A 20,210-nucleotide genomic window follows, 5' to 3' on the forward strand; every position below is an offset into this window, starting at 1 on the left:
GTGCCGTCACTTCGTCTATACCGCTACACCCATCCGTCCGCTAATACTGTCCGCCGTCCAGCCACTGCGCTCATACTACTGTACCAATCCGTCCGCTAATACTGTCCGCCGTCCGGCCGCCGCGCTGATCCCGCCGCTGCTCCCGGACAACCGTACCATCCCACCCGCTACTGCACCGCCGCTAAACCACCGTACCGACCCCTCCGCTACTACTACGCCTATTAGCCACCGCCTCCATCTTTGCACGGAAAGCTGCTGTCCGTCTAATATCCCCAGCCGTGTGTGCGTGCGTTCGTAACACATAAATATCGTGTATTTATTCAGTAGGGGTTTGTGGGACCTTTACTCGACTCTGGATTGACTGAGTGTTACCCCAGCCTTAGACAAAACCCACCTCATACGGCTGTGCAAAATGACGTTGAGCAACACCATCAGCTCAGTCAGAATTGGGAAGGACCTCTCCGAGCCGTTCGAAACTAAACGAGGTTTCAGACAGGGTGACCCCCTATCATGCGATTTCTTTAATTTGATGCTACAGAAAATTATACTAGCTGCAGAACTTAACCGCACTGGAACAATATTATATAAAGGCGTGCAATTACTGGCATATGCTGATGACATTGATACCATCGGCCAAAACACCCGCGCTGTTAGTTCTGCTTACTCCAAACTGAAAAAAGAATCGGTAAAGATGGGTTTGATGGTGAATGAGAACAAAACGAAGTACCTGCTGTCATCGAGCATAGAGTCAGCGCATACGCGCCTTGGCAACCACGCTGCTGTTGGCAGCCATAATTTCGAAATAGTAAAAGACTTCGTTTATTTGGGAACCAACATCAACACTAGCAACAACATCAGCACTGAAATCCAGCGAAGAATCAATCTTTCCAATAAATGCTACTTTGGACTAGGTAGGCAAGTCATCTCTCGGCGAACGAAAATCATACTCTACAAGTCACTTATCGTACACGTCCTGCTATATGGGGCAGAAGCATGGACCATAACAACAGCAGATGAAGCGGCTTTGGGAGAGTTCGAGAGCAAAGTTCTTCGAAAGATTTATGGACCTCTACGCATTGGCGATGGCGAGTACCGAAGAAGATTTAATGATGAGCTTTACGAACTGGAGTCTTGAACTGGCGAGCGCAGGACACGAACACAGAACGTATTCAACCGTTTCGTCTTGCAGCTCGCTACTTTGTAAGTCTAATATCATAATCTTTGCACATGATCTTAGAAATTTTGCAGCCCCGCGCTTTTGTTTAAGCCTTTCTTGCTTGATGAATCATATGCAACTCCTGTCCTGTTTTGATTTCTCATAAGCGGATTGGGACATCTATCGGCGATTGAGCGAGTGTTGCACCATCCTTTGCCAACTCATCAGCCTTTTCGTTACCCTCTATCCCTTTATGAACGCAAACCCAGTATAGATGTATGTTCCGGCCTGAGCGAAGTTTTTCCAATTCTTCTTTGCATTCCAGATTATGATGAAGTACTGCGTGAGATTATTGCTTTAAGCGAAGCCTGACTATCAATATTCCTATATATTGACGCGACAGTAATCTGCCAGCCTGTAGAATCTACTTATTTCTGGATCGACACAGTAAACAGCAGACCCGACGCCTTCCGTTAACTTGGAGCTATCGGTAAGAAATGACAGCCCTTGTTTGTGAGGGGAAAAATCAAATCTAAAACCGTTTTCGAAAAAAAGGTTTGAATAATGAGCAACACCGTTTGCCCTACGAAATTTCTACACCAACATTTCTTTTCAAATACGTACATACATACATACATACGTAGACATAAACGACCAAATTTCGCTATTATCATTGCAAAAATATTTTATTTACATATTCATCGCGTAAAAATTTCGAGCTCAGCAGCAAATGTAATGAATTGCCAAATGAGTTTTTTTTCGTCAATTCATCACATATATGTATGTAGCTGACCCAATTCGTTTCAAATGACTAATTAATGTCAATTATTCTGGGAAAAATAGTTGTCAATATGAGAGCCTTTATATGTATAGTATATGTATGGCTGTAAAATATTTACATATATCCACACACACATATATACATGCATATAAATTATAGGATTTGGAAAATTGTGTTAAAATTGCAAATATAGAGTAAAGTAACTTTTTTTGTGCCCTAACCTACTTACAAATATTAATGGAAAATGCTCGATTCTCAGTAGTTAAATCTCAAGCTCTCTCGAACTATTGTCATTACTTAACTACCAAGATTTTGGGCAGCGAAACACGTAAGTATATGTATATCGAACTTAGACCTAGACCATGCACTAATCTACAATTGAAGCGGAGCCGCGAATAACGTTTTAAAAGCCAATTTTTGCAAAACGTGTTTTTTTTGCAGATTTCCGTTACTGTTACTCTTGCATCTCTAAAGCATCAAATAAGTTAAAATTACGTACTAACGGGCCGATTCTGAGCGTTACCGGTAAAATAGTCCCCAGAACATTATGTAACCGAAAATCGTTTCCAGTTCTTTTATTCGCGATTCTGGCCAAAGTGGTAACGCTGTCATCATCGAAAAACTCACCAATGTCTGTGGCGAAATTTAAAAGTTGGTTTTCTTCGCTTTATCCATGGCGGAACGATACAAAATGGGAGCATGCGACAGCTGAATATAAACTTTTTTATTTGATTTGATACATCAACTTCCGGCGCAGTTAGATTTTGACATTCGTCCATCGAATTTACAAAAACAAAGTACATGGAATTTTTATTTATGTTTGTAGGTATGTCACCATGCAGTCACCTTGTATGGTTCCGCCATGGCTTTACCGAAAATGTGTCACTCGTAGATACGAGGTTAACAAATAAACGAAACGATGTGTATATATGTACATACATGCATAAGATTTTACGTAGTTATATTGTAATTTATTCTGTGAAAGTACATAATGTAAACAAATATATAATATATAGCAAGAGGCAACACTATTTTACTATTATCTTTACTTATTTGCGCTTACAATTCTTTATTTTTCAGTTTTGCCTTTTTCTAAACAACAGCTGTTGTTTGGTTATTTCGATGTAACCACCTACTTTTGTGGGTAAAAAATTATCCGGCTACTTTCGCGGATAGAATACCAAAAGGGTGTAAAAGTTTCCACATGATTTCGTTACCGTGGTAAAGAATGTTGTTACCACACTAGAATCGGGGCGTAAAGGGCAACTAAAAAGCAATTAGAAGAATTCAGTCTTTGGAAGAACGTTGTAAGTTACATGCAAAATGTTACGTTTGATAAGTGTAACAGAGGTACAAAAAGGAAATGTAATGTTGAAAATTGGAAAGATATTAAAAACAAAAAGTTAATAAATAGTGGAAATGCATATACAACCAGGAAAAACAAAATTATCCCTTAAAAAAACGCTCCAGAACAAGTAATGTGGAAAAGCGTTTTAAGTGCACTTGCTGTAATTTTTATACTCAGTTGAGCAGAGCTCACAGAGTATATTAAGTTTGATTAGATAACGGTTGGTTGTACATATATAAAGGAATCGAGATAGATATAGACTTCCATATATCAAAATAATCAGGATCCAAAAAAAATTTGATTGATCCATGTCCGTCCGTCCGTCCGCCCGTTAACACGATAACTTGAGTAAATTTTGAGGTATCTTGATGAAATTTGGTATGTGGGTTCCTGAGCACTCATCTCAGATCGCTGTTTAAAATGAACGATATCGGACTATAACCACGCCCACTTTTTCGATATCGAATATTTCGAAAAACCGACAAAATGCGATAATTCATTGCCAAAGGCGGTTAAAGCGATGAAACTTGGTAGATGGGTTGACGTTATGACGCAGAATAGGAAATTGGTAAGATTTTGGACAATGGGCGTGGCACCGCCCATTTTTACAAGAAGGTAATTTAAAAGTTTTGCAAGCTGTAATTTGGCAGTCGTTGAAGATATCATGATGAAATTTTGCAGGAACGTTACTACTATTACTCTATATGTGCTAAATAAAAATTAGCAAAATTGGATGAAGAACACGCCCACTTTTTAAAAAAAAATTTTTTTAAATTCAAATTTTAACAAAAAATTTAATATCTTTACTGTATATAAGTAAATTAAGTCAAAATTCAACTCCAGTAATGATATGATGCAACAAAATACAAGAATAAAAGAAAATTTCAAAATGGGCGTGGCTCCGCCCATTTTCATTTAGTTTGTCTAGAATACTTTTAATGCCATAAGTCGAACAAAAATTTACCAATCCTTCTCAAATTCGGTAGGAGCATAGATTCTATGACGGTAACTGTTCTCTGTGAAAATGGGCGAAATCGGTGGAAGACACGCCCAGTTTTTATACACAGTCCACCGTCTGTCCTTCCGCTCGGCCGTTAACACAATAACTTGATCAAAAACCGATATATCTTTACTAAACTTAGCCCACGTACTTATCTGAACTCACTTTATCTTGGTATAAAAAATGCCCGAAACCCGACCATAACCACGCCCACTTTATCGATATCGAAAATTACGAAAAATGAAAAAAATGCCATAATTCTATACCAAATACGAAAAAAGGGATGAAACATGGTAACTGGATTGGTTTATTGACGCAAAATATAACTTTGGAAAAAACTTTGTAAAATGGGTGTGACACCTACCATATTAAGTAGAAGAAAATGAAAAAGTTCTACAAGGCGAAATCAACAGCCCTTGGAATCTTGGCAGGAATACTGTTAGTGGTATTGCATATATAAATAAATTAGCAGTACCCGACAGATGATTTTCTGGATCACCTGGTCCACATTTTGGTCGATATCGCGAGAACGCCTTCACATATACATCTAAAGGCCACTCGCTTTTAAAACCCTCATTAATACCTTTAATTTGATATCCATATCGTACAAACACATTCTAGAGTCACCCCTGGCCCACCCTAATGGCGATATCTCGAAAAGGCGTCCACCTATAGACCTAATGTCCACTCCCTCTTAAAATGCTCAGTAACACCTTTCGTTTGATATCCATATCGTACACACATTCTAGAGTCACCCCTGGCCCACCCTAATGGCGATATCTCGAAAAGGCGTCCACCTATAGACCTAATGCCCACTCCCTCTTAAAATGCTCAGTAACACCTTTCGTTTGATACCCATATCGTACAAACATTCTAGAGTCACCCCTGGCCCACCCTAATGGCGATATCTCGAAAAGGCGTCCACCTATAGACCTAATGCCACTCCCTCTTAAAATGCTCAGTAACACCTTTCGTTTGATACCCATATCGTACAAACATTCTAGAGTCACCCTTGGTCCACCTTTATGGCGATATCTCGAAAAGGCGTCCACCTATAGAACTAAGGATTACCCCTTTTAAAATACTCATTACCACCTTTCATTTGATACCCATATCGTACAAACACATTCTAGAGACACCCTGGCCCACCCTAATGGCTATATCTCGAAAAGGTGTCCACCTATAGACCTAATGCCCACTCCCTCTTAAAATGCTCAGTAACACCTTTCGTTTGATACCCATATCGTACAAACATTCTAGAGTCACCCCTGGCCCACCCTAATGGTGATATCTCGAAAAGGCGTCCACCTATAGACCTAATGCCCACTCCCTCTTAAAATGCTCAGTAACACCTTTCGTTTGATACCCATATCGTACAAACATTCTAGAGTCACCCTTGGTCCACCTTTATGGCGATATCTCGAAAAGGCGTCCACCTATAGAACTAATGCCCACTCCCTCTTAAAATGCTCAGTAACACCTTTCGTTTGATACCCATATCGTACAAACATTCTAGAGTCACCCTTGGTCCACCTTTATGGCGATATCTCGAAAAGGCGTCCACCTATAGAACTAAGTATTACTCCCTTTTAAAATACTCATTACCACCTTTCATTTGATACCCATATCGTACAAACACATTCTAGAGTCACCCCTGGCCCACCCTAATGGCGATATCTCGAAAAGGCGTCCACCTATAGACCTAATGCCCACTCCCTCTTAAAATGCTCAGTAACACCATTCGTTTGATACCCATAACGTACAAACACATTCTAGAGTCACCCCTGGCCCACCCTAATGACGATATCTCGAAAAGGTGTCCACCTATAGACCTCATGCCCACTCCCTCTTTAAATGCACAGTAACACCTTTCGTTTGATACCCATATCGTACAAACATTCTAGAGTCACCCTTGGTCCACCTTTATGGCGATATCTCGAAAAGGCGTCCACCTATAGAACTAAGGATTACTCCCTTTTAAAATACTCATTACCATCTTTCATTTGATACCCATATCATACAAACACATTCTAGAGTCACCCCTGGCCCACCCTAATGGCGACATTTCGAAAAGCGTCCACCTATAGACCTAATGCCCACTCCCTCTTAAAATGCTCAGTAACACCTTTCGTTTGATACCCATATCGTACAAACATTCTAGAGTCACCCCTGGCCCACCCTAATGGCGATATCTCGAAAAGGCGTCCACCTATAGACCTAATGCCCACTCCCTCTTAAAATGCTCATTAACACCTTTCATTTGATTCCCATATCGTACAACTAGAGACACCCCTGGTCCACCTTTATGGCGATATCTCGAAACGGCGTCCACCTAGGGAACTAAGGATCACTCCTTTTCAAAATACTCATTAACAGCTTTCATTTGATACACATATCGTACAAACATATTCTAGAGTCACCCCTGGTCCACCTTTATGGCGATTTCTCGAAAAGGCGTTCACCTATAGAACTAAAGCCCATTCCCTTTTAAAATACTCGTTATCACCTTTCATTTGATACCCATATCGTACAAACACATTCTAGAGTCAGCCCTGGTCCACCTTTATGGCGATATCCCTAAATGGCGTCCATCCATAGAACTATGGCCTACTCTCTCTTAAAATACTCTTTAATACCTTCCATTTGATACACATGTCATACAACCACATTCCAGGGTTACCCAGGTTCATTTTCCTACATGGTGATTTTCCTTATTTTATCTCCATAGCTCTCAACTGAGTATGTAATGTTCGGTTACACCCGAACTTAGCCTTCCTTACTTGTTATATTTAGATTTGTGATTTGCTATTTCAATTGCCAAAAATTTAGTGTTGGTCAAATGAAGGACTATTGGCATGAGAAGTTCGCAGAGGTCTATAAATCGATCTGCAGTAAATAAAGATAGTAAGTATATAAATCTTTTACTTGAAAGAGCACCCTTACACGATGGTTTTTCGCCCTCTTTATGTAAAAGCGACCGTGAAAACACTCGGAAATTAATATTTAAAAAGAAGTAAACAAAAAAGATAGTTTGGAAAGTTATTGTGTAAATGGGCTCAAAGCAAACCAAGCTTTATTCACAGTTTTTGGAATATTTTCATTTCTGTTTGAACACATTTTTGTTTTGATGCCGAATTAACTTTTTGTATGAAATAAATAAACTGTAAGCATTCTATAATTACTCTTTATTTAAAAAACAAACCAATACATATTTTTTTGCGATAGGAACATTTTATATCCGTTCCTACAAACCGTATTGCTCAGTGGAACAACGTTTTAAAAGCCATCAGTATAAACGCTGTGCATAATGGAAAAACGTTTTAACTGCTGTCGCGCTTGGGATATGAAACGTTCTTCCACTGAAAAAAGTTTTAAAATGACCGCTTACTTGTAGTAGCTTGGGGTCGCAAGAGCCTCGTCTGTTAGTGAAGCAGGATTCGCCGCGGATAGGTGAGGTTGGCAATTGGGTTTGGAGTAGATATATATTGCGCCGGCAACCTGAAGAGTTGCGATACACAGCCCCTTGAATCTGGTATTTTAGTCGCCTCTTACGACAGGCATACCTACCGCGGGTATATTCTGACCCCCTACCCCGCTGGGGGGTCCCTGATGGTCAGGCATGATTTGGGGTTCACTTCCGAATGATTTATGGAATTTTTTTCGGGGTCATTGGAAGGTCACTTCAGGCCAATTTTGGAGATTTTTCGGGGTCATTTGGAGATCACTTCGATTCAAATTAGGGGTAATTTCCGGACGATTTTGAGGACTATATAGAGGTCTTGCAGCACTGTATTGGGATCACTGCAGGACCATTTCGGACTCAGAAAAAAATTTCTCCCCATTGAAGATAAATGGGAACCCCAAAACATACCGAAGTGATGCCCAAACAACCCTGGAAGGACCTCAATATAGTCTTCAAAATCGTTTCGAAACGACCCGAAATTGGCCTCTTAGTGATTTCAAAATCTTCACAGGGGACCCCGAAATAAAATAAACCCGTAATGAGTTCCAAAAATCATCCCGAGTGACACCCAAATTACTGCAGGAAGGCAAAAGATAGTCGCCAAAATCATTCGGAAAAGACTCCCAATTGGCCAAAAGGTGAACCCCAAATGATCCCGAAATGAGGCCGAAATAGCACCTAAAATATTCTCGATATCATCCCACTTATATGCCACACAGATAATCCATGATAACATTCCGCAATAATAATTTAAAAATTCAGAATTTATCCCGAAATTGCCCTAATATTACCTCGAATTGTGCCGAAATGACCACGAACGCCCAACGGAGATAAAGCAATACAATTTTTTTATATCTCAAAGCGACCAGGGCGTAGGGCCCTCAAGTAGACTGAATTTGCCCCATAATTGATACAAAAGTAAGTTAAGTTAATAAAATACAACAACTAAGCGAGACTTTCACTTCATAAATAACCACTTATTGGCGCAAGAGACCACACGTATGTGAGATTTTTAAAAGCCATTTCCCCCTCCCTTAGCCTCTTTGCTTGCCACATTTATTGATGCGTGCACAAGAACAACAAACTGAATTTTCTTCTTTTTTTTCATTTATTTAAAGAAACTTTGCCAAACGAAGTAGGAGGAATATATAATAAGTGTGGTTTGAGAGCCATTAATTGTTGAAACAAATTGTTGCACGCGCTTGCGCACCCTCCTATCATTTGAACACAGCTTAAAATGCACTCAGTATACATTAACATATACTCTTGTACTCAATATGTGAAATCATTTCATTGAAAAACTTATTAAAAAAATTGTGGTTAATTATAATTGCTTTTGATTTTCCTGGAAGACAAATTTTCATACAGATATCTCTTAACTCACTCTACAGTGAACTCATGATCAAATTAAAATAAAATTGAGCGTTGTGCTATGGCTGTTAATTGAGTACGAAAATCCCTGATGAGATGTTCTTCTCTGCCTTAACCAACCCGCTAAAGTGATGATGATAGCACAACACGGGTCCAGTACTCTGGAAATCAATATGGGGTAGTTGCAAGCTCAACATTCAATATTGAAATATTTTTGAAAAGTTCTAATGGTGGCGCTTTTAGTTGGCTTTCTATATAAAGAATATGCAGATATGATATTGTAATGAATTTTGGGGAGTTCCTGATAATTATGCACCTTCTGCTAACGTTCGAATCGCTGAACTGTCGTATAAATAACTCCAAAATTCAGTATTGCAAAATGGTCTTTATTTAGACTACTTTGGGAGTAGTACTTCATAATAACAATTATACTTCACTAATAGCGTGTTTAAATCAAAACAGATTAGTGATTCCTCAGCTTTCGCTGCTTTTATACTGTCGGTTACCTCATTCGCCCATTTCTCCTTAGGTCTAGAGGTTTCACAAACATGCCTTCTAGAACAGTTGTATCTCATGCTTGGTTATTTAAGGCCGCGCACAATGACATTTTTCATATAGATTTGTTTAACACAAGCTTATGCATTCCAATAACATCGCCGTAATCAACCAAGATGTTGCGTTTGTAAATATGAAGGAACTTCAGACTTGGCAATCGAAGTTTTTTACGCCTTGCCCATTCACATACGAAATTTGGCGAATTACTGTTATTAACATTCTCCCTATACAACAAAAATACTTGCTAAAATATTTTGTGTCGTATTCAGTTGTTATATTGCAGTTTTCACTTGCGAAAAATGTTAAAAAAGTTAACAACGAGTGCGAAAAATAATTTCACTTGCAAAGTGCGCCAACTCCCTTAGCCAAAGCAAATGTCAAATTCTTGTTCTTATGATTTGTTTGCAACAAAGTTTGAGAATTGGCTACTTTTCAATATCAGATGACGCCAGTGTCGCTCAGTCTACGGTTCTCGATAAAAATACGTGCAATCTACTCATAATGCATAAGCTTGTGTTAAACTCATCTATATGAAAAACTGCTTATGTGGCGGAGCTATTAGCTATGTTCATGTATATCTGTAGTTTATGTTTTGCTTCTAGCCATATGCGTGTATATGTGTTGGTAACAACTTCTGCTCTTAGCTGCCGGCTCTATATATGTTTGTGAAATATCTCTTCTTCAAGCTGCTGGTTATGTGTATGGAATATTCTTCGTTGCATTGTACATAAGTGTGGCTGCTTGATTTAATGTGTACATGTACATAAGTGTGGCTGCTTGCTGCTTTTTTTGTGATTATTTACTAACAGCATAGTGATGCTAACATTCGCCACAATATATTATTTACAAAGATGTACATTTGTATACTTGATATACTAGTAGACCAAATCCTTAGTTTAAAACAAAAACAATGCATCTAAATAATATCAATAAGGTTTAAAACGCGGATTCAATTTAGGTTTTCAAAGCTGACTAAGTCCTTCTGTATGTGTATTTCAATATTCCTAAAATTTGTTGGAATTTAAGAAGTTCGAACGTCGATTAGTGTGACTTTCGGCAGACAAACGCAAAATCTACAGGGCGTTGAGTGCCTCTTGGAAAAATGTATACCGAGTGAGTGCCGCAGCGAAACAGCGCTGTTAGGGAGAGTCCTAGCTAGCGGAAATAATCTATAGAATGAAAAGCCAAAAACCATGAGTACTTGATTCACAGGTTTTTTCTTGTGTTGCAAGCATACAATTACTTGGCGAAGTGTTCTTCAGACAGCTCACCGTTCTGTTTACAATTGCCACCAAAGGCATGGTCTCCTAAGATCAGGTGTTCCGCGAGGATTCCAACTAGAAATGGGCCTGCTAGAAAAACATTTAAAATTGAGCTTTAGTTAATATGAGAGGTTTAGCTAAGCACTTATTCAGAAGGCCCTAGCAAAGTCGAAAGCATTGGTGTATGTCTGCTTTTTCGGTGTCGTACCTGTCTAAGAACATACAAAACTGAAACTCCGAAGCTTTCAATAATTCCCACAGCTGGAGAACGGGTAATGGTCACATAGTAGTGTACAGTTTCTTGAAGCGTTTCTCGACTCACATTTACCATAGTGAGAGGATGCAGAAGAGCTAGCAGTTCACACTTCACACAACGATGACGGAGCGGCTAGTGCCGGGCTTCGCGGCCAATATCAAGATTGAATGAGCTTCGAAGGTTTTTTTTAGCCTAAGTCGCCGGGTCAAGATTGTATGTTCCCCTTGTTGTAGTCAAAATGCTTGCAATGCTTGCGAATCGCCGGTGTTCTTCTGCTACAAAGCGACACTGTCACGGAAATGTCATCGGTGCAGACTTGCATTCTAGGGTCGAAGTCGCTGATGATCGGATGGATCGATAAGTCGTGAGAAATGAAAAATTGGATGAGCTAGCTAAGTAGGGCGCATCCCTTGAAGCTTATACTGTTGACGTTTTAACTAAAGACGGCGAGAGTTGTACATGATCGATCAAGCAGGAAACGCGTGATACTATGCTCGGGTCTGCAAAGAATGGAAGATTTTGTGCTCGTTCTCTGCACCTGCTAGGCTAAGATTTCAGCTATTAGGAGTGGCACAAATTTTTTCTGCTCTTTCTTCGTCTAACTCTATCTCTTTCTCAGTTTCTTTCTCCGTCCCTCTTTTTTCTCCTCTCTAGTTCTTATACTCCTCCATTCCTTATTCACAGTCCCAGTTGCAGTTTCAGTCCCAGGCCAAAATACCCAGTACCTCTCCCAGTCCCAGCCGGTTTCTGGTCCTTTTCCCCGAAAAAAGTGTCGTAAATACTAATCTAGGCGAAGGGCTTACCTTTATACCAAATTTTAGTCAAATCGGATCATGAATAGATTTTGTTCAATAAGGTTGGTCCCTGGTCCACTTCTCGGAAAAAAAGTCTCGTAAATACTAATCTAGGCAAATCGAACCGTGATCAAAATTTGTTCGAATAGTCGGTCCCTGGTCCACTTTATGGGAAGGAAATTCACAGAAAATTTACAGCTGTGTAAACAAAAATTGTATTCGTCTTTATTTATTTATTTATTTTTATTTTATTTATTTATTAAACATTTTCTTAATGCATATTTTAAATACATAACAATATTGAAAGAGCACATTCTATTACTATATAGCATAAGAAAAGTACATGGCATTTTTATACTCAGTTGAGCAGAGCTCACAGAGTATATTAAGTTTGATTGGATAACGGTTGGTTGTACATATATAAAGGAATCGAGATAGATATAGACTTCCATATATCAAAATAATCAGGATCGAAAAAAAATTTGATTGAGCCATGTCCGTCCGTCCGTCCGTCCGTCCGTCCGTCCGTCCGTCCGTTAACACGATAACTTGAGTAAATTTTGAGGTATCTTGATGAAATTTGGTATGTAGGTTCCTGAGCACTCATCTCAGATCGCTATTTAAAATGAACGATATCGGACTATAACCACGCCCACTTTTTCGATATCGAAAATTTCGAAAAACCGAAAAAGTGCGATAACTCATTACAAAAGACAGATAAAGCGACGAAACTTGGTAAATGGGTTGACGTTATGACGCAGAATAGAAAATTAGTAAGATTTTGGACAATGGGCGTGGCACCGCCCACTTTTACAAGAAGGTAATTTAAAAGTTTTGCAAGCTGTAATTTGGCAGTCGTTGAATATATCATGATGAAATTTGGCAGGAGCGTTACTACTATTACTCTATATGTGCTAAATAAAAATTAGCAAAATTGGATGAAGAACACGCCCACTTTTTAAAAAAAAAATTTTTTTTAATTCAAATTTTAACAAAAAATTTAATATCTTTACTGTATATAAGTAAATTAAGTCAAAATTCAACTCCAGTAATGATATGATGCAACAAAATACAAAAATAAAAGAAAATTTCAAAATGAGCGTGGCTCCGCCCATTTTCATTTAGTTTGTCTAGAATACTTTTATTGCCATAAGTCGAACAAAAATTTACCAATCCTTCTCAAATTTGGTAGGAGCATAGATTCTATGACGGTAACTGTTCTCTGTGAAAATGGGCGAAATCGGTGGAAGCCACGCCCAGTTTTTATACACAGTCCACCGTCTGTCCTTCCGCTCGGCCATTAACACAATAACTTGAGCAAAATCCGATATATCTTTACTAAACTTAGCCCACGTACTTACCTGAGCTCACTTTTTCTTGGTATAAAAAATGGGCGAAATCTGACCATAACCACGCCCACTTTATCGATATCGAAAATTACGAAAAATGAAAAAAATGCCATAATTCTATACCAAATACGAAAAAAGTGATGAAACATGGTAACTGGATTGGTTTATTGACGCAAAATATAACTTTGGAAAAAACTTTGTAAAATGGGTGTGACACCTACCATATTAAGTAGAAGAAAATGAAAAAGTTCTACAAGGCGAAATCAACAGCCCTTGGAATCTTGGCAGGAATACTGTTAGTGGTATTGCATATATAAATAAATTAGCAGTACCCGACAGATGATTTTCTGGATCACCTGGTCCACATTTTGGTCTATATCGCGAGAACGATTTCACATATACATCTAAGGGCCACTCGCTTTTAAAACCCTCATTAATACCTTTAATTTGATATCCATATCGTACAAAAACATACCAGAGTCACCCCTGTCCAACCCTAATGGCGATATCTCGAAAAGGCGTCCACCTATAGACCTAATGCCCCCTCCCTCTTAAAATGCTCAGTAACACCTTTCGTTTGATACCCATATCGTACAAACATTCTAGAGTCACCCCTGGCCCACCCTAATGGCGATATCTCGAAAAGGCGTCCACCTATAGACCTAGTGTCCACTCCCTCTTAAAATGCTCAGTAACACCTTTCGTTTGATACCCATATCGTACAAACATTCTAGAGTCACCCCTGGCCCACCCTAATGGCGATATCTCGAAAAGGCGTCCACCTATAGACCTAATGCCCACTCCCTCTTAAAATGCTCAGTAACAGCTTTCGTTTGATACCCATATCGTACAAACATTCTAGAGTCACACCTGGCCCACCCTAATGGCGATATTTCGAAAAGGCGTCCACCTATAGAACTAAGGATTACTCCCTTTTAAAATACTCATTACCACCTTTCATTTGATACCCATATCGTACAAACACATTCTAGAGTCACCCTGGCCCACCCTAATGGCGATATCTCGAAAAGGCGTCCACCTATAGACCTAATGTCCACTCCCTCTTAAAATGCTCAGTAACACCTTTCGTTTGATACCCATATCGTACAAACATTCTAGAGTCACCCCAGGCCCACCCTAATGGCGATATCTCGAAAAGGCGTCCACCTATAGACCTAATGTCCACTCCCTCTTAAAATGCTCAGTATCACCTTTCGTTTGATACCCATATCGTACAAACATTCTAGAGTCACCCCTGTCCCACCCTAATGGCGATATCTCGAAAAGGCGTCCACCTATAGACCTAATGCCCACTCCCTCTTAAAATGCTCAGTAACACCTTTCGTTTGATACCCATATCGTACAAACATTCTAGAGTCACACCTGGCCCACCCTAATGGCGATATCTCGAAAAGGCGTCCACCTATAGAACTAAGGATTACTCCCTTTTAAAATACTCATTACCACCTTTCATTTGATACCCATATCGTACAAACACATTCTAGAGTCACCCTGGCCCACCCTAATGGCGATATCTCGAAAAGGCGTCCACCTATAGACCTAATGCCCACTCCCTCTTAAAATGTTCAGTAACACCTTTCGTTTGATACCCATATCGTACAAACATTCTAGAGTTACCCCTGGCCCACCCTAATGGCGATATCTCGAAAGGGCGTCCACCTATAGACCTAATGCCCACTCCCTCTTAAAATGCTCAGTAACACCTTTCGTTTGATGCACATATCGTACAAACACATTCTAGAGTCACCCCTGGCCCACCCTAATGACGATATCTCGAAAAGGCGTCCACCTATAGACCTCATGCCCACTCCCTCTTAAAATGCTCAGTAACACCTTTCGTTTGATACCCATACCGTACAAACATTCTAGAGTCACCCCTGGCCCACCCTAATGGCGATATCTCGAAAAGGCGTCCACCTATAGACCTAATGCCCACTCCCTCTTAAAATGCTCAGTAACGCCTTTCATTTGATTCCCATATCGTACAAACACATTCTAGAGACACCCCTGGTCCACCTTTATGGCGATATCTCGAAACGGCGTCCACCTATGGAACTAAGGATCACTCCTTTTCAAAATACTCATTAACAGCTTTCATTTGATACCCATATCGTACAAACACATTATAGAATCACCCCTGGTCCACCTTAATGGGGACATCTCGAAAAGGCGTCCACCGATAGACCTAAGGCCCACTCCCTCTTAAAATGCTCAGTAACACCTTTCATTTGATACCCATATCGTACAAACAAATTCTAGAGTCAGCCCTGGTCTACCTTTATGGCGATATCCCTAAATGGCGTTCATCCATAGAACTATGGCCTACTCTCTCTTAAAATACTCTTTAATAGCTTTCATTTGATACACATGTTATACAACCACATTCCAGGGTTACCCCAGATTGATTTTCCTTATTTTGTCTCCATAGCTCTCAACTGAGTATGTTATGTTCGGTTACACCCGAACTTAGCCTTCCTAACTTGTTTATATTAAATTTTTAAAATAGTATTAAATGCCAGTTCAGTTAGAGCTCCGGCCGCTTAAGCTCAGCTTAAACTTCAGTTAAAGTAGACTGAAAAACTGTAGAATAAGTTTAAGCGTAGTTTAACTGACAAACTGAGTTGAACTTGTACTGAAAAATCGGGCCTAAATCTCTAGTGAGGTATATCCCGCATTTCAATTAGCTTAATTATACTCAGTTCAGCAGAGCTCACAGAGTATGTTAACTTTGATTGGATAACAGTTGGTTGTACAGGTATAAAGGAATCGAGATAGATATAGACTTCCATATATCAAAATCATCAGTATCGAAAAAAAATTCGATTGAGCCATGTCCGTCCGTCCGTCCGTCCGTCCGTCTGTCCGTTAACACGATAACTTGAGTAAATTTTGAGGTATCTTGATGAAATTTGGTATGTAGGTTCCTGGGCACTCATCTCAGATCGCTATTTAAAATGAACGATATCGGACAATAACCACGCCCACGTTTTCGATATCGAAAATTTCGAAAAATCGAAAAAGTGCGATAATTCATTACCAAATACGGATTAAGCGATGAAACTTGGTAAGTTAGTTGAACTTATGACGCAAAATAGAAAATTAAAAAATTTTGGGCAACGGGCGTGGCACCGCCCACTTTTAAAAGAAGGTAATTTAGAAGTTTTGGAAGCTGTTATTTGGCAATCGTTGAAGATATCATGATGAAATTTGGCAGGAACGTTACTCTTATTACTATATGTCTGCTTACTAAAAATTAGCAAAATCGGAGAACGACCACGCCCACTTTTTAAAAAAAAATTTTTTTAATTCGAATTTTAAAAGAAAAGTTAATATCTTTACAGTATATAAGTAAATTATGCCAACATTCAACTCCAGTAATTATATGGTGTAACAAAATACAAAAATAAAAGAAAATTTCAAAATGGGCGTGGGTCCGCCCTTTTTCATTTAATTTGTCTAGGATACTTTTAATGCCATAAGTCGAACAAAAATTTACCAATCCTTGTGAAATTTGGTAGAGGCTTAGATTCTAGGACGATAACTGTTTTCTGTGAAAAAGGGCGAAATCGGTTGAAGCCGCGCCCAGTTTTTATACACAGTCGACCGTCTGTCCTTCCGCTCGGCCTTTGACACTATAACTTGAGCAAAAATCGATATATTTTTACTAAACTCAGTTCACTTACTTATCTGAACTCACTTTGTAAACGCATTCTAGAGTCAACCCTGTTCCACTTTTATAACGATATTCCGAAAAGGCGTCCACCTATAGAACTAAGGCCCACTACCTTTTAAAGTACTCATTAAAACGTTTCATTTGATACTCATATCGTACAAACAAATTCTAGTGTCACCCCTGGTCCACCTTTATGGCGATATCTCGAAAAGGCGTCGACATATAGAACTAAGGCCCACGCCCTCTTAAAATACTCATTAACGCCTTTCATTTGATACTCATATCGTACAAATTCTAGAGTCAGGCCTGGTCCACCTTTATGGCGATATCCCTAAATGGCGTCCATCTATAGAACTATGGCCCACTTCCTCTTAAAATACTCTTTAATACCTTCCATTTGATATACATGTCATACAAACACATTCCAGGGTTACCCTAGGTTCTTTTTACAACATGGTGATTTTCCCTTACTTTGTCTCCATAGCTCTCAACTGAGTATGTAATGTTCGGTTACACCCGAACTTAGCCGTCCTTACTTGTTTATATTAAATTTTAAAATAGTATTAAATGCCAGTTCACATAGTAAAATTCTTTTTCAGTGTGGGTGCATAGTTTTTAATATTATTATAGAATAAGTTCAGAATAATTCAAATAATTAGTTAAGATTTGAAAATTTGCCACGCCTCTAAAATATATATCAAATTATATTGAAAATGTCCATCTCACGTAGCTAAACTTTCAAATGCCAGAAGCTGGTTTAAAATGGGTGCATTCTGTGTGGAGTGATCACCTTACAACGACATTTAACGACTTTATTTTATAAGAATTATTACTTCAGATGGATATAGATGTACGGGTTTCACTTTATTCTTTACTTAAAGTACTTTACTTAAACATTTGAAGTCCTATAAGTGACATTGACAATCAGTTAGACTTGATGGCATTTTACTGATGTTGTTCGGCCATGTTGCAGAACATGAAGGTTTCTAGAACTAATTATCTAGTTTCATGTGAGGGTTTCCACACACAAGCATTTAGATACATACATACATAGTTATACTCTTATTCCGGAGGTGAGAAGTTTATTTCCATTTGCACTTCAATTTGTGGGTCTTCACCAATAACCATGCATACATAGCTTGTAATAAAAGTTTGTTTTAAATGATGGCCGACATCGATAAGACCACTAATTCTCAAAGGTAAACTTGATGCGAAGCCAATTAAGGACAGGTTATGAGCAAGTTATTGTGTTATTACTATTTTTGCCGCTCTCAATACATTGCGATATTTGCATACGAGTATTTAGTAGGATTATAGGCTAGGAGGGTTCCATGAACATACTTTTAATACAAATCAGTGCAAGGGTAGTTAGTATTTATTCAAATAGGAACAGCCCCTCAATCGTATATTCTTCACAACTTTCAGACCAGAAGTCCTACAGTTTTATGTCCGCGAAATGCGTATTTCGCTGTGAATGTGAATTTTGAATTCAATTAAACCTCGGGGAAGGCGCTGGTTGGTATTAGCGACGCTCTTAGAACAACACCTACTTTGGAATTAAATGTCATGCTGAACATACATCTAGTAGATGTTGCGGGTAAGACGGGCGCGGACCGGTCGTTGGTGAGGCTACGTGATATGGGCAATGCGCTTTCTAACTTCAGGTACTCTGGCCTTCTTACGAGCTTCGACTTTATCCCTGACATCATGTATTATTGTGTGGCGATAACTGCTCCTATGAAACCTTCATCCAGTCATTCCCACGAGGGAGGAATGGGGAAGGGGACTCATCTCGGGCAGCGGACCAGGTAACTTGTTCCCGGATGGCTCGAACTTGGAATTTAACATCTACTCGTGTAACCAAATGGCTATCAAGGTCTTGAGTCGAGCGTATCTCTTAGTACACATCGGTACAATTGAACCAGATGAAGATATCTGTAGGGATTTCGGGATTCCGATGGCCACCTGTGGTCTGCTCCTGCATAGTTGGGCCTCGAGTCAGCTCAACAAGCATTAAGCGGACCCACCTCTTGCATAGTAGCATGATCTTTCTGGCCGGAAGTGGATGGTAGAAGGTCTACCGAAATTATTGGGTTCACTAAGGCTTATGTATCAATGGTCATTGGGGTTTTGACAGGACACTGTCTAATAGGAATCCATGCGGCTCCATGCGGTACGTCTCAATGTACTGGAAACCCCATCCTGCTGCAGCGATGTGGAGGATGATCACAACGAACCATCATGTTGTCCAAGTGAGCTTCCCCTACCAAGGCAACTACCATCCAACCCAACCTACAATTCAATTAGTATTGCATGTTTTAGCACTAAATTTACTTCAACCAGCCGACTTCTAAAATCTTCTGGTAAGGGTCATATAAGGGTGCTTGAAAGCTAACGAGCGGTTTCCCTTCCTATAAAAAAATGGGTGGATATCTAATGTTCAACAAGCATGAAACATTTGTCTCTTCTTTTGAAAGCCCTTAATCGCAACCGATGTTACGAAACCATATCCGGTATAATACATGCACCATGGATTTATGCTGCTGATCTACTGAAGTCATACAAAGTAATGGAGACGGTCCGCTTTGAAAATAACATTTTTGGAGTAACTGACAAAGAAGAAGTCAATATTGATCCAACTCTCTACTGCGTAAATTCTGGACCCTTCTGCACGCCGATGACAACTCAAGACTGAAAATGTCAATTAAGTAGCTGTCCTAGCAATCGCGACTAATGTCCTTCAAGGGGAACGTGCTTTTCGGAAGGTCATTTAACCCGCGTCGGCTTGCTTTATTTCCGCTAGAAGAGTTCGAGAAAACCGCTAAATGGGAGACGCTACCGTCGCTACAGGGCATAACCTTTCAAGATAGCAAAACCCTGGCGATCTACAAATCAGGGATATGAGCCTGCGCATCAAATAACTTGTGGATAAGCACAAATAATACATTCATCGGTTAACATTTACAGGCGTTAGGTCAAAAGATGCGCTCATAGACATAAACATATTGCGTCGCCCATTACCATCATCGCCAAAGAGGTTGAAGAAGCCATCAAACTTTGTAAAACATCTAAAGCAGTAAGCCCGAATGGAATTGCCATGCTGATGCTTAAGAACCTTGGCAAGGAGGGACTAAGTTACATATCAGTACTCCTAGCGCTAGACTTATATCGCCCCGCCTAC

At 39.5% G+C, this 20,210-nt stretch overlaps 1 protein-coding gene across 1 annotated transcript in view; it reads right to left on the minus strand.

The window, feature by feature from the left end:
- The window catches only part of LOC137239720 (developmental protein eyes absent-like), a 164,578-nt gene that overhangs the window by 108,198 nt on the left and 36,170 nt on the right, over positions 1 to 20,210 (minus strand). The gene's annotated exons all lie outside the window — the stretch shown is intronic.

This window comes from Eurosta solidaginis, chromosome 2 (assembly GCF_040869045.1).
Source record: "Eurosta solidaginis isolate ZX-2024a chromosome 2, ASM4086904v1, whole genome shotgun sequence".
Taxonomy (NCBI): Eukaryota; Metazoa; Arthropoda; class Insecta; order Diptera; family Tephritidae; genus Eurosta; species Eurosta solidaginis.